The 11,375-nt window shown below is 39.0% G+C and overlaps 1 long non-coding RNA gene across 2 annotated transcripts; it reads right to left on the reverse strand.

Annotated features, from left to right (window-relative positions):
• Positions 1-237: 237 nt before the first annotated feature.
• LOC148020761 (uncharacterized) lies at positions 238-6,512 on the reverse strand. 2 transcript variants are annotated; one of them, XR_015694598.1, is made up of 3 exons: positions 1,573-6,429; positions 582-708; positions 238-493 (listed from the first exon to the last, which is right to left on the reverse strand). It is a non-coding gene; the product is annotated as an uncharacterized LOC148020761 (long non-coding RNA). The 2 variants fall into 2 exon arrangements; XR_015694597.1 differs by having other exon boundaries at positions 238-708; positions 1,573-6,512.
• Between the last annotated feature and the right edge of the window lie 4,863 nt (positions 6,513-11,375).

Raw genomic sequence — 11,375 nt, forward strand, 5'->3', positions numbered from 1 at the left:
GTACTAAGCTTCACAATGTCAAACCAAACAATCAACTTGAAAGAATAATGGCTAGCTAGAAAAATTGATCATGAAAGGCAAACCAAAATCCATCATATATATATGAAGCAATGGGAAGTCTGCACAGCTTCCTAAAGTGGCGAAAGAAGTCCACCAACATCACAAGCATAATCCAAATGTCCTACCTCACATGATAATTAAGCATACATATATATACATATATGTACTATGCAAACCTTGACTCAAACCTTACCCCATATATTTTCACATGATTTCTATCTCAAAAGAACATGCTGTCTAACCAAGGTGCTGAGGGAGAAAAGTTGGGGGTCCATTCCTATTTCGGCTGGGATTGATCACTGTGTTTGAAGAACCTCCCTGCTCAATCTCGAATGTCTAAGAAAGAAGAGTTGGAAGTTCATTCTTGTTTCCCGTTTGCATTATGATGCAAGGAGGGAACATAAGTGTAAGGTACTTCCTAAAGTTTGAAAACCTGCATCCATCGTTGGGTGTTTTTTTTAAAGAACATGGCTCATTGAATACAAAGTAGTAATGTAAGATGCTTTCCAAAGTTTGAAAACCTGCATTCATCCTCCAGTGTTTCACAGAATGTGGCTCATTGGACACATTATGGATCTGAATATTCAACTTCAGCAGTCAAAAAAGCTACTTGAAAGAAGACCGTACACACAATGTCTCATTAAGCGCCTGCATCCACCACCAAGACCCTTAAATTCAGATCTTAAGCCAACTACAATATGCGCACACACAAACCTGCATATCAACACCATTCATTGTGCCAATGAAGGCATCATAGCTCCCACACTCAATTTACAATCCAGCACTGAGCATTCAAACAGTAAGCCCACACCCAGCCCATTATCACTGCAACAATTGCCAGCAACTTGCATAAACCACAAAAGTGTGGATGTGAGCCTTTACATAACTTCATTAGGAATAAACCCCAATGAAAATTTCCTAGGAATAAACCCCAATGCAGTTTTATTGCAGGTACATCCTCCTCATTCCTTGTGCCACTCAAGGCATAGGACCCACACTGAATTTATGACCAAACATTGAGCATTTCAAGCAGCATGCCCTTTCATACCTAGTCCATTACCACTGCAACATTCACCAGCAACTTGCACAAAACCACAAATAGTGTGAATGCAAGCCTCTACATAACTTTGCAATACCAGACCCTAGCCTTCAACAAAGAAATCCCATAGTTACAGGTGTTCACTCACCCATAATCCTGGAGTATGAGGCAAGGTCAAAGAACTCTGTGAACAGCATGCACTATTTGCACGTGTAACTCTTAAGAGACATCATTCAGGTTCCAGGTGATTTAAGGCATTATAGATTTTTGCAAGTGCCTCACCACCTTCTTAAATGGTTATATTTCACAGAAACAAATTGCACTTTTCTCAAACCCAATCTCAACCTGCCTCCAGCATCAAACTCCTAGAAAAGCAAGACTCAGAACCAGTTCTTAATAAAGATCAACAATCTGAGAGAGAGAGAGAGAGAGAGAGAGAGAGAGAGAGAGAGAGAGATTCTCTGCCCACTGACCTATAGAAGAATTATCAAAGTGACCTTGTTGAGCCTGTCCATGTCAAGTGCAATTTCAACAACCACATCCACTATTTGCACAAATCTCTTGGAAAGAATTTAGCACCATCCATGACATTGTTGCAAGCGCCTCAAAACAGTCTAAACATTACACAAACTGTGTAAGTCAAATTAGGTTTTTGATCCATCTCCCTAAACAGAGTATCAGAAATTTTACCAAGTTTAACCAACTTCTGCTAATCAAAATCAACGAATCACTGTATTGTCCTCCCTCACTGAGGGTAGAATCATCATCATTCACCATGGCAAAGAAACTTTAGGTACTCTTTAGTGAAATTTTAATCTTAGTGGAACATGTTCTTGGGAATTGTAACCAAGACATCATGATGTTCTCGTTAGTATCATGCTCTAACAAGACCATTGTGGTCAATGCATGCCATTCATACATGGCAAAACAATGATGCATGTTCTTATTGGCAGACACTCCTACTAGAATAATAAGCTGGGGAAATTTTCAGCCACCTCACTGGAATGAATGCTGGGAAAATTTGGTGCCACCTCAAAAGTAAATATTTGCATAAGGACATCAAAACCAACGACAATCCATAAGATGGATGAATACTACATCATCAAAGAGTTACTCACCAAAATCCAACTCCCTTAATGAATATCTCATGGTCATGCAAAGCCAAAGTAGAATCCATCCAAGAAATGTGCATAGAGTAACAATGGGACACTCCCATAGGAGCAGCAGAAAAGATCCACCAATGCCATAGGCATTTTCCAAATAACATCCAGTCCCCCCTTACAGCATCAATAAGCTTGCATACATGTAGACTTCTGACTCAACGATTACCTCATGCAGTTGCACTTGATTTCTCCATTAGAACAACATTTCTCCTTTACCAGAATGCCAAGTTTGTAAAGTCTGGGAATCTATGCATATTTTCTTGCCTCATACAAATTGCACTTGATTTCTAGGAAGGTTACCTCCACACAGCCTCCAAAAGCTATGGAAGATCAATCAGCACCATAAATATATCAAGAATGCATTCAAGCTCCTCTTAGAGAATCAGTCAGCTTACAAAAGTCTAAACCTTTGACCTGGCTCTTGCTTCATATAGTCCCTCTCTAAAAAACAAACCTGTTGATCAAGTACCCAGGGGTATCAGATTAGGGCATCCATATCAATTAGCTTGACAGAATCTAGTTATTGGACTCAGCTGTGTGCCCACAGTGTCTGTATGAAGAACCCGATTGATCAGGATGTCAGGGATAAGATTTGGATATCCCTTCAGATTCCTGCTTGGATTTGAATGCAAGGGGAAAATATATCCAGATATTTGAAAGCAAGAAGAAAGCATTTTAAGACTTCAACAATCATGCAAGATACTCTGGAAGCTAAAAAGGTCAAGTTGGTTCTTTCCATCGATAGACTTCCTCAAACCTGCCTCCACTCTACTTTAGGTGTTAGTAGAGATTAGGGTGATGACAGTATCTCATGTTACACCTATCTCAATCCACACAATTCTCATAGCTTAGACTTGCTTGACCTGCCTGAACCTTTACTGACAGGCTGTGTGGAGGAAAGTACCGTGGATTCTGGAACCTCCTAGAGCAGTAATACAGATCCATCAGCATGATTAAGAAATCACAAAGCATATACTAAAGGATAGCCCTGTTTCTACAGAGGTAGAAGATTCAGGAGTCCATTCAGATGCAAGAAATCTAGATTTCAAAGAAAGAAGGAAGCATTTAAAGACTTCAAGCAGGCAAGATACTTTGCAAGTTAAAAAGGTGAAGTTCGTTATTTCCATTCATCAATCCCCCAGATCTCCAAATGCAGCCACTTATCCTTGAACCTGCCTCCACACTTCTTTAGGTGTTAGTAGAGATTAGGGTGATGACAATATATCATCTCGTTATTAACATATCTCGATCCAAAGAATTCTCATAGCTTAGACTTGCTTAACCCTGCCTGCACCTTTACTGAGACTGTGCTGAGCAAAGTACCAGGGGCACAACCTCCTAGAGCAGTAATGGAGATGAACCACCACGATTAATCACCAATACAATCCAGCCCTCTTAATAATGTCAATGAGCTTGCATACACCACGACCTTTGCCTCGGCTCTTGCCTCACGCACACACTGAAGAATAGCCCTGTTTACAAGAGCAGAAGATTTAGGAGTCCATTCCTGATAATTTCTTGGATCCAAGTGCAGGAAATCTGGATTTTGAAGGCAAGAAGGAAGCATTTTAAGACTTCAATCATGCAAGATGCTTTGCAAAATTCCTCAATCCCCAAGGTCTTCAAATGCAGGCACTTACAGACTTCCTCCCACTTCTTTAGGTGTTAGTAGAGATTATGATGATGACAATAAATCTCATCTCCTTGTTATACCTATCTCAATCTGCAAATTTCTCATAGTTAAAGACTTGCTCAACCCTGCCTGCACACTAACTTGCTTGGCCCTGCCTGCACCTTCACTGACAGGCTGTGAGGAAGTACATACCTTGGGCACAGCCTCTTAGAGCACCAAAGATCCATCAGCACGATTAACGAATCACAACTGCATTCCAGAAGAGATCAAAAGTATATTGCATCTCTCTTACAGAGTCCACAAGCCTCCATACATCCAGACCTTTGCCTTGGCTCTTGCCTTGCCCACACACAAAGAATAGCCCTGGTTACAGGAGGAGAAGATTTAGGAGCCCACTTCCGATTCCTGCTTGAATCCAAATGCAAAAACTCTGAAAGGGAGAAGGAAGCATTTTGAGACTTTAATCATGCATGATACTTGGAGAGTTAAAAGGGTGAAGACTGTTTTCATTCCTCAAATCCAAAAGGTCTTCAAATGCAGGCATCTAGACTTCCTCAAACCTGCCGATTTCAAATACTTATCTCAATCCACAAAATTATCATAGCTTCGATTTGCTCGACCCTGCTTGCACTTTTATGAACTGTTACAAACAGGCTCTGCAGAGGGAAGTACCCTTGGCACAGCCTCCTAGAGCATCAGCAGTACTAAGAGATTGGAAAAACATTCCAAAAGATATCACAAATACCTGCCAGTCCTCTTACAGTGTTAATATGAGCTTGTGTGCATCCCCACCTTTGCCTGAGCTTTTGCCTCAAACGTAGAGTAAAGAATAGACCTGTTTACAAGGGCAGAAAATTCAGGAGTGCAATCCTGACTTCTGCTTGGATCCAAGTAAGGCAAGTGAGGGCTGTTGATGTCCTTGGATCCAAATGCAAGCGAGGGCTGTTGATATCCATTTTCCTTTATTATAAGCAGTACACATTGGAAACTCAAGTTTACAAAGTGACAATGATACCAAATCCTTGTATCACATCTACCAAGATATTAAACGTGATTTTACAATTTCAGGAGTTAGAATGGACAGGCAGGATCAGAAACTAAGTATGTCTTGAGATGAGAAAGTAAGCATCAATACTATCATCTGGGCAGCTCCAATGAAACAAAATAAGACAATCTTTTACACAAGACTTTTCGCTATTGAAGAACTCTCTGAAAAGTTATGATGCTGAAAAGATCAAGCACATTTGATAAACTGACTAGTTGCAAAAGTTTCTATTCATGCTTCCCTCTTATCTTCTCCCCTGGTGATTACTGTTTGTAGCATAATGTGGATGGATTTGACAGGTCTTCTGGACGGTGACATTGCACTTGTAGCATAATGATGACAGATTTGAGGATGTACAAATATGTCTTCTGAAGAGTGAAGAGTGCTCGAGCAGTGAACAGGTAATTTTACTGACAATTGCATTCCATTGCCACCAAAAGTTGACGTCTAATTAAGTGCCAAGCACACTAGATGAATAGACTCACTTTCAGCTACGCTTGAATATGCATAAACACCAAGCTTAATAGCGATTAAAACCTCGCTGTGCTTTCTAGCTAGACCAATTTTGCATCATGACAATAGAATTGATTCGCGATGCACAATCCCGTTCAAGTGCAAATGCACCATCTGAAAAGATGTGGTTCAATTAACTGCAAAAACACCAAGTTAAGACAACCAAACTGCAATATGACTTCAAGGTTATGGAATTTGAATCTTGATTGCGACAAAATTATATTGCAGACACATCAAAAAGGAAGCACCACGTCCCTGTTCGCTGTGACTCGGCTCAACTCCTCTGGTCTTTTGTGTCACAGAATGTTTGTACCAAAATAACAAGATCTAACGTTTTTTCTTATCAACGGCTTTCACGTATTACTCCACGATCCCCTGATTGAAAATAATAATAATAACTATCCGCGTTAGTGTTAGCGTTACTGTTGGTGTCCCACGGGTTAAGACGTCAGCGGATCCACTCCACCTACAAGCGTTCCTTCTCGAGTGTTCTCAGGCGGCCTACCATGACAAGAATTTCGGAACCAGAAACGTGAAAGCGGACGCACAGAAGCAGGCATGGCACCACGAGGGGGATTATAAACAAAGAAATCCCCCTCGACAGAGAAAAAGCATTTTCTTCTTTCATTGCTGGGAGATCCACCCCGTGAGCGCACCCCTAGGGGAAAGATCTGACTGCTCTTACCTTGCGTTGCTTGTGATACATAGATACATCAGGCAAACTTGGTGTAGTAGTAACACAAAACCTCCATCGCCAAGGGTCTGCTGTTATGCAGAGGTGCACGGCAAATCAAGCCGATCTCCTGAATAAGATTGTGTCGTCAGAATTGCAGGAGCTTCTGCAAAGCCAGCCGTTGTCGCTGCTTCCATCTAGCCTCCGTTCCTCGCCCTTGCTCTTGCGCTCTCCCTCTCTCTCTCTCTCTCTCTCGTATATGAGAACATAACTTTATCTTGCTCCACGTCCAATGATATATATAGGGTGTTCTGGTTTGAGAGAGTCGGTGCTTTTTGTGGCAAGTCTGTTGATCTTTCAATAATTTAGCTTTTTTTTTAATAATGAGAAAGGATTTAGCCTGAAGAGGTAACCATAGCTAGTAGGGATTCCATACCTCTCGGGTTCTAGGCGCAGAAATCATTTTTTGTCAATTGGATTAAAGTTCAAGGGGAAACCTAGTGATATCGATTCAACCTATTTTCACTCCCAATCATACATTTTTCCCGAGGGGGGTTCATCATCTGCAAGGGATATGAGTCTTAAACTAATAGTCTAGCCAAGAACATCAACCCACTAATGCTTACAACGCAAATAACAGTATATTGTCAATCTATTTGAACCCTACAAAAAAAGTGGTCACGCTATGGGGACAATGATGCAAGACATCATTGACAAGTATTTTAAAAAAAGAAAAAACTAAAATTCCATTGGTTCCATGCCACAACAAACAAAAAGGACAACCCGCTGCGAAAGAGAGACCAATCAAAGCACTATGAGGAGCTTAATCCTTCTAGCACTAACTTAGAACCCCGTCTTGAGGGGGCCCAAGAGCACGACCACATGGTTAGTGGGAGGAGTGGTGCTCCACTCTATTCCCCCCCGCCCCCAAAACCCTAGGTGTCATATTCGTAGTTGGCTTGATTTGTAAACATAACATGATGCACGAAGCTCTTTGGGGCTATGTTTTTACTATCAAAGGTTCACTTGGTACATTACTGGAATCGCTTCCCCTCTTCATGCTTTACAAAAACAAAGTATATTCTCTCTAATGAGTTGAAAAAGAAATTGTAGCATTCAATAAGTTAAAAGAGAATCTTACTTCAAACCAAGTATAGATCATGCCAAATCTCTAAGAAATGTAGTGTTACCTAGAGTTATACATTTGGAAACAATATTCATATAGCTCCAATGCATGATGGACAATTTACAAGAGTAGAATTTTGTAGGGTGTTGAAAAGTATCAGCAAGTTTATGAGAGCTTTTAGTTATCATATATGTTATTTTTACTCCTTGCAAGAAGCCTTTGTAGCTCCATTGTACTCCAACCTCAATAATAGATAAGAGTGTGCATTTCTACACCTTGGACATCTAAGAGATAGTACCTCCAACAAAGGTATAAGACATACCTAGAGGTGGGCTTCTTATTGTCTACATGTCATGTATAATCAAAGTTTGTGTAACCCATGACTCTTATATCCTGGCTACCATAGTAAATGCACATATCTCTAGTGCCTTTAAGGTATCTCATGATACCCTTCATGATATCCCAATATTGTTTGCCAGGTTTTATCCATGTAACATACCACAACTTCCATTGCAAATGCTATGACAAGACAAGTTGCTATCATGGCATACATCAAATTGTCCACTATATGTGTATAGCAAACCTTGGCCATCTTTACCCTCTCATTATCTGACTGAGGACACTGACTGAGGACAATTGGTTTGACTACTAACCTTTGTATGAGAAGGCAAAGGATAGCCAATAGGCTTACCATCATGCTCCTTTTGGGACAAGTAGAGATTCCTCAAAGTGATTGCACATAATGCATATACCAAGTATGTGTGAGGCATGTCCCATGTCCTTCATCTCAAAGCTCTTCTTGGGCTCAGTCTTTAAAGCATCCAACTTAGAATGAGCACTCCCAATAATAAGCATATTATAAATATAAAGCACTAAGACAATAAGGCTACCATCATGGGTCTTCTTTGTGTATAAATACAAATCCATATCATTGCAAGAATACCCCTGTGAATGCATAAAAGTGTCAAACTTATGGTACTACTCCCTAGGTATCTACTTAAGCCCATAAAGGCTCTTCTTCAATTTGCATACTAATCGTTCCCTTCCTTTTTCTACAAAGCTCTTAGACTGCTATATATAAATGTACTCATGCAAGTTCCCATGTAGAAAAGCCACCTTAACATCCATATTGATAACCGAGGAAGTCAGTGCAAATAAAGGCACCATAATGTGCTCAACATGGAAACATCTTTTGTGAAATAGCATTTTGCTTTCGTAACTCTTGGCAAAATTTCAATTATGAAGCAATGTAAAATGTGTAGTCCAAAAGGCTCACATTAAAAAAATGTTGAAAGGAAAAGAAAGGGAAAATACCTTTTGTCCCATTCCAAAATTGAAGGGTCTTTAGACCTTAGCCAAAATGTATGCAAATTCAATTTTATATATCAAGAAAGGAAAAGGAGGAGGCTTGTCGAATGATTTGAGAAGGTGGGAGGTTGAGGTGGCTACACCCTCTCTCTTCCTTTATCTTATCCTCTCACACTTCATTTCTCCCTCTCTCATTTTGACACAACTCTCATCTTTCTTATTCTTGTTTCTTTATCTTATGCTTCATTGCCAAATCTAATGGAGACTGGTGCGCAGATCGGATGCTGTACACTCGTGTAGTGAATGCCGGAAGGTCCCCAAGAACAATAGAACTCTACTTTTTGCACAAATTACAAGGTAAAAAGCATGAACGACAAGAGCAAGAGACCAATTGGGTGCAATCTCTCCCCATGCCTTGTGTGAGCGCTCCACAAAGCATGTATTTTATGTATTATTCATCTTCAAGCGCACGGAATCCACCGTGAAATATGCCTCCTGGCATCACACCCCCGGGGTGGGATAGCAATTGACCTCAATTGCTATTAGCTCAATGTGGAGCTAACAGAGTGGGGAAAGCATTTAAAACTCTAGCGTGCATCCATTGTGCTTCCTCTACAGGATGGTTCTTAAATTTAACTAGATATCTAGAATATCTTCGGCCAGTTCTAGTGGTCATAAAATCAGTATCTATGATAGCTTCTGGTTCAAGTATTTCAGTCTCTTCCTCTAACAAAGGTGGGTTTTCATAAACAGGGTGTATAGGTAATTGGCCTCTAAATGGTCTTAATAAAGTAATGTGAAATGTGTTGTGAATTTTCCAGTGAGGTGGTAATTCTAACTTGAATGCATTGTCATTTATTTTATTAATGATCCTAAATGGTCCATAGAATCTAGGGGCTAATTTGACAACTGGGTGTCTATCTACACTTTGTAGTCTACGTTTTTCTATTCTCAACCAAACATAGTCATCAACTTTAAAATTCATTGCTTGTCTTTTCTTATTGGCTTGTTTGGTATATGATTGCTGGGCTTTGGCAATCATATCTTTAACCTCATCAAAAATAGTATTATGCATACTAGCAATATCATCAGCACTCTGAATTCTATTTGACAAAGATGCAACAGGTGTAGATAATCTATATCCATAAATCACTTCAAACGGTGCATTCTTTGTAGATGTGTGTGGTGTATTGTTATATGCAAACTGTAATAAATGCAAATGTGTGTCCCATGTCTGAGGTTTAGAAATAGTATATGCACGTAAGAGATCTAGAATAGTGCTATTAGTGGCTTCTGTTTGTCCATTAGTTTCAGGATGAAATGCAGATGAGAAATCAATCTTTGTGCCTAGGTTAGCAAACAGAGTAATCCAAAAGTTGTTACAAAATCTAGAATCACGATCTGAAATAATAACTTTTGGCAATCCATGGTTAGTGAAAATAAATTTCAAAAACAATTGTGCTGCTTGTGATATTGTTAAAGTTTTCTTACATGGAATGAAATATGCTTGTTTACTAAATCTATCTACTACTGTCCAAATCATATCATGGTTAGATTTAGTATTAGGTAAACCAGTAATAAAATCCATAGAAATTTGTTCCCGTGGTTTAGATGGAATAGACAAAGGCATAAGTAATCCATATTGTTTACCATGATGTCTCTTAACTACAAATCAAACATTCAGAAACAAAGTTAGATACATCAGTGTTTATATGCGGCCAATAAAAATCTTCAGTTAATGTACGTAAAGTAGATATGATACCTCTATGACCTTGATATGGGGGACAATGAATCTCATTCAAAATGAAAGTACGGAATGGAACTGTAACACACAATCTTTTTTCAAAAAACATAAATCCATCATTATATGACAATGAATCAATAGGAATCAAGTTATTTTGAACTAATTTATTCCAATCAGCATGAAAAGTAATATCCTGATGATAAGTATCTTTCATAGCAATCAAAGAATTAAATGATATAACAGAAATATTATGAATGGCAGGTCTTCTACTTAATGCATCAGCCACTATATTTTCTTTTCTGGGTTGGTATTGAATGATAGGATGAAAACTTTGAATAAAGGATGCCCATTTGATATGTCGATCAGAGATTTGGGATTGGCTAAGTAAATGTCTAATACTTTGTTGATCGGTCTTAATCATAAATTCTGAACCCATTAAGTAGTGTTTCCTCTGTCTTAATGCTTGTACAACAGCTAATAGTTCTTTGTCATATGTGGAATATTTCAATTCAGAAGGTTTCAGCTTACAACTAGAATAGGCTATAGGATGATTGTCTTGCATAAATACAGCTCCTATTCTTGATCCACTAGCATCAGTCACTACTAGAAAGAATGGTCTATTAAAATCAGGCAACTGTAAGATAGGGGCATGGGTTAATGCATGTTTCAGTAAGTCAAAGGATTTCTATTGATTTTCGGACCAATGATAAACAATTCCTTTCTTGAGAAGTTTAGTCAATGGTAAAGCAAGTAATGAAAAATTACGTATAAACTTCCTATAGAAACTAGCACGACCAAGGAAAGATTGTAACTCATACACGTTTAGCTTGAGTATACGAAAGCAGTGGAAAAACATTAGATGCATATATACCATACAATGTAATAGGTTTTCCTTGAAAATTAATATTCATTGAATGTGTGGAATAATCTATATCTGGGTTATGCTGATGACGCCACGGCATACCTAAAATAATGTCACTCGACTCTAATTAAACAACTAAGAAATTTCTTCTTTCTGTGTATTGACCAATTTGAATCTCTAAGTCATGCACTTCCTGTGTACCATTATAC

The sequence above is a fragment of the Lygodium microphyllum genome, chromosome 18 (genome assembly GCF_053477565.2).
Source record: "Lygodium microphyllum isolate KBCC chromosome 18, Lygodium_microphyllum_v1.1.10, whole genome shotgun sequence".
Lineage (NCBI taxonomy): Eukaryota > Viridiplantae > Streptophyta > Polypodiopsida > Schizaeales > Lygodiaceae > Lygodium > Lygodium microphyllum.